The sequence below is a fragment of the Dipodomys spectabilis genome, unplaced genomic scaffold (assembly GCF_019054845.1).
Source record: "Dipodomys spectabilis isolate Male_0828 unplaced genomic scaffold, ASM1905484v1 ptg000386l, whole genome shotgun sequence".
Lineage (NCBI taxonomy): Eukaryota > Metazoa > Chordata > Mammalia > Rodentia > Heteromyidae > Dipodomys > Dipodomys spectabilis.
The window spans coordinates 2,122,360-2,126,554 of NW_024871063.1; the positions used below are offsets into that span (position 1 = coordinate 2,122,360).

The 4,195-nt window shown below is 33.8% G+C and overlaps 1 non-coding gene across 1 annotated transcript; it reads right to left on the bottom strand.

Annotated features, from left to right (window-relative positions):
• Positions 1 to 772: 772 nt before the first annotated feature.
• On the bottom strand, positions 773 to 877 carry LOC122096690. The gene has a single exon (XR_006145368.1). It is a non-coding gene; the product is annotated as a U6 spliceosomal RNA (small nuclear RNA).
• Positions 878 to 4,195: the final 3,318 nt, after the last annotated feature.

Sequence of the window (4,195 nt, forward strand, 5' to 3'; positions counted from 1 at the left end):
GTTAATTTTTTCATATCACCTTACATTTTGGATTTAACATCCACTTATCATGGAGACCATGTGCCGTTCGTCTCTTTGCTTTTGGCTTACCTCGCTCAACATGATTTCCTGTAGCTTGATTGATTTCCTTAATAATGCCATTATTTTTGTCCTTTCTAATGGATGGAAAATATTCCATTGTGTATAGTTACCACAGTTTTTGGATCTACTCATCTCTGGTGGTACATATGGTTTTTTTTCATATCCTGGCTATTGTGAACAGTGCTGCAATAAGCATGGAGGTGCATGTGTCCTTGAATATTAGTACCTGTTGTTCAGAATAGATGCCTAGAAGTGGTATGAATGGGCCATAAAGAAGGTCAATATTTAGCTTTCTGAGGACTCACCAGACTGATTTCCAAAGTGGTTGTGTAAGTTTACATTCTCATACACACACACACACACACACACACACACACACACACACACATACACACAGAATGTTTTCTTGATCATTCTTCTACTGAGGGACATCGGAGTTGGTTTCATATCTTAGCTATGGCAAATAATGCTACAATAAACATTGTTGTGGTGGTAGTTTTAGTATGGACTTGTTTCTGATCATTTAGGGGAATGCCCAAAAGTGTGATTGCTGTGTAATAGGGGAGCTCTATGTGGAGTCTTTTGAGGAACCTGCAAACTGCTTTCCAAAGTGGATGAACAAGTTTACACTCCCACCAAGAATGCAGTAGGCTTCCCTTCTGGCCACATCCCTTCCAGCATCTGTTGTTGTAAAAGTATGGAACGATTCACTAATTTGCGTGTCATCCTTTTGCAGGGACCATGTTAATCTTCTCTGTATGTTCCAATTTAATGTATGTGCAGCCAAATTGAGCACAGAACATTATTGTATATATAAAGTGTAATTGATTTTCTTAAGCTAGACAATTCAACAAAAAGTAAGTTCAAAATAATTGTGAAATTTTAGAACCATTTATTTCTTACATAAGCACACATTTAAGACTAAAGTCAAGATTGACATGGCAAAAACAAAATAATTCCAGGTATTTGTTGTTCATGAGATGTGTAGGAAGAGGAATTCAATTATTCTACACAAGGCACCTGTCATAGTGATCATTGCAGCAAATGTTAAGGTTTGTTAAAAGTTTTAATGATTTAAATATGTTTATTTTTGGAATTTATTTATATATGATAAAATTAAGACTGTTTGGCAGGTCATAAAATTTTTTGATAAAGTATATAATATTTCTAGTAGCATATACTAGTAAGTATGTACATTTCAGAGTTTATAGAAACTTTACTAATGAGAAGTTGCAAAGACTGTTTAAAGAAGCAGAGTGAAGAGTTCAGATTTAAAGTACACAGTTTCTGTTAAATCTTTAGGGCTCCCTTACGTTATATGTTAATGATGAACAAATAATTATATAAGCCACATATAAATGATGAGATGAACTATAAATAGTAATCTTAGTGGGTAAATTTAAAGGCTACTCATAGCTTTATCCAGTTTTACATGTACAGGAATATGAGAAAATAGTAAAATCTACTATGTACACTTCAAATACTGAAAACCCTGGTAATTGTTTTGTTTTTTATTTTAGTAATCATTAATATTTAATTATTTTTTTCTTCATAGCATTTTTTCCTTGTAATATAATAAAACATTTTGTGAATCGTCATTAAGAGGTACTTTGAGAATATTATTGGGATGGCCACACCATTTTTCATAGGTGCATGTGAATTTACAAAGAGCAAAACTAAAAACAAAATACTGATTAAAATTTTTATCAAGTAGAGTCTGAATCAGTAGTGTTGATAAATGTTCACACCTAAAATCTTAACCCTAGGCTGAAGTAGTGTTATTACAGAATTGAGGCCACAAAATTGAGAAACTGTGTTTTGTTTTGTTTTTGTTTTTTTTTTGCTTTGGTTTTGTTGGTTGTGGGGCTTGAACTCTGGGTCTTGGGTACTGTCCCTCAGTTCTTCAGCTCACGGCTAGTGTTACCACTTGAGCCATAGCACCACTTTCATTTTTTCTGCTTATGTCGTGCTAAGGAATGAAATTCAGGACCTCATTCATGCAAGTCAAGCACTCTACCACTGAGCCACCTTCCCAGCACCTGAGAAACTGTGATTTAAAAAATTATGTGAACAATATTTGCTTTCTCCTTTGGGTTATATAATGAAAAATGTAAACATATTTTTATATTTTTGTGAATTGTCATACTTCTAAATTTATACTAACTGCAGCCAATTTATCCTTTTCAAAGTCAAGAAATATTTCTGAGAGTTTGCTTCCGTGAAGACTGTTTTTGCATTTATAATTTCTTCTGAGTCATTTTTATTTTTTATCAAAATCACTTTATATTTTATGTTGATGAGTTATCATACATCAACTACCTTCAAATGTATATGTAGAGTCTCAATATAGCAGTATGAATATTCTCATACAACTCGTTTATCTGTTACGCACTTTAAGTATTATGATATTTTTCCCTCTCTTGCACTCTCTCATTTCTGCTCTTTCTCTTTCATGCTCTATGTCTGCTACTTAGATTTTCTGCTGGTCTACTATTATCCGTCAGGATCCACTGGTTTTGTGGGGACATGATAGGGACCATCACTTACCCTTGCATTCTGTAAGAGTTATAACAGTGACGTGAAATTATTCTTTGCCATTCTAAATGGCAAAACAACAGATCTAGGAATTCCTTTTCACTTTAAGTACTATTATAAATTTTATCTCATATGAATCATTGAGACTGATGAGATACTTTTAGCTTGGGACCTAAAAGTTCTTTTTTTTTACAAGCAACCTTTTACTTTTATTATCAGTAAGTAACAAAAACAAAGCTATCCTATTGGAAAGTAGGCTGAAGTTGTTCACAGGGATGAAAAACAAGGTAATGGGGGAAGTAAGTACAAAGGATATCCCTCATATAGCACAGATCCTTAAGAGCAGTTTATGATGTACACTTTGTGATAAGCACAATGTGCTGGGAACTGTAGATTAAATCACTGAACACCTGATATATATTTATATGCACATATATTTATATATGTATATTTATTTACATATGCATATATGCGTATATAGGCCCATATATGTACACATGAATGTTACTATACACACAAATACATACATATGTACACACATGTACACATGCACAAATGGAGAAAGACACATAGATATAGCCAACAAAAGTTTCACTAGTTGTTGAATATGCCTTTGACAGAATGCTTGGTAACAAATGTGTTGAAGATATATTTGTCTCTAAGAGTTCTTTTACCACTCCTCTTATCTCTTACAACTGGTAGGTTTAGAGAGATTCGACTTGAAAAAATGCAGTACCAGTGATAGCAAGTCACTCAGAAATCTAAATAAGTATAGGTCATATGGTGTCTCCCTGCTCCCCATGGAATGCTTGCTCTTGTAGACACTCTCAACAGCCAAAGTAGTAGGATTATTAAGAATAAAGTTATAAGGCTTTAAATGGCATCCTTCCTTGGGCTCTTTTCCAACAGCCAGCATCAATTCCTAAGCAGATGAGTGACTCCCCAGAAGACGGGAGCACAGGTCAAAATTTAACTAACCCATATGAAAAGTCTAAAGTGAGAAATGCTGACTGAGGTCGTGCTGATGTCCTGGCCACTAAAATAAGAAAAAAAGGAAGTTTTTTTATGTATTAAAATTTAAGAATAATTTGTAACCTATCAATAAATGTGTAGAACACAATTATATCAACTGACAAAAGATGATGTGCATTTCATTTATGTGATTTTGGACTGTCGGTGAGACTCTTATCTCCAATAAGCCACTAGAAAACCAGAATTGGCACTTTGGCTCAAGTGGTAGAGCACTCACCTTGAGCTGAAGAGTGTAGGACCAGTGCCGAGGCCCAGAGTTCAAGCCCCATGAATGACCAAATAAACAAATAACAACAACAACAACAACAAAACTCTCTGATTCTATGACAGCAAAAATTTTGTGGGTAATGGTTAAGAACAGGTTGCCATTCCAAAAATATATATATATATATATATCACCCACCAAAAAAGAGGAACAATAGGAAATATATAGCAGGAAACTTATAAATCTTAATGGACGAACAGTCTGTCAGTTTGTTTTAACTTTTTATCAAAAATGAAAGTAATACTTGATAATATTTTATTAAGGCATTTAAATTTCTTTGAC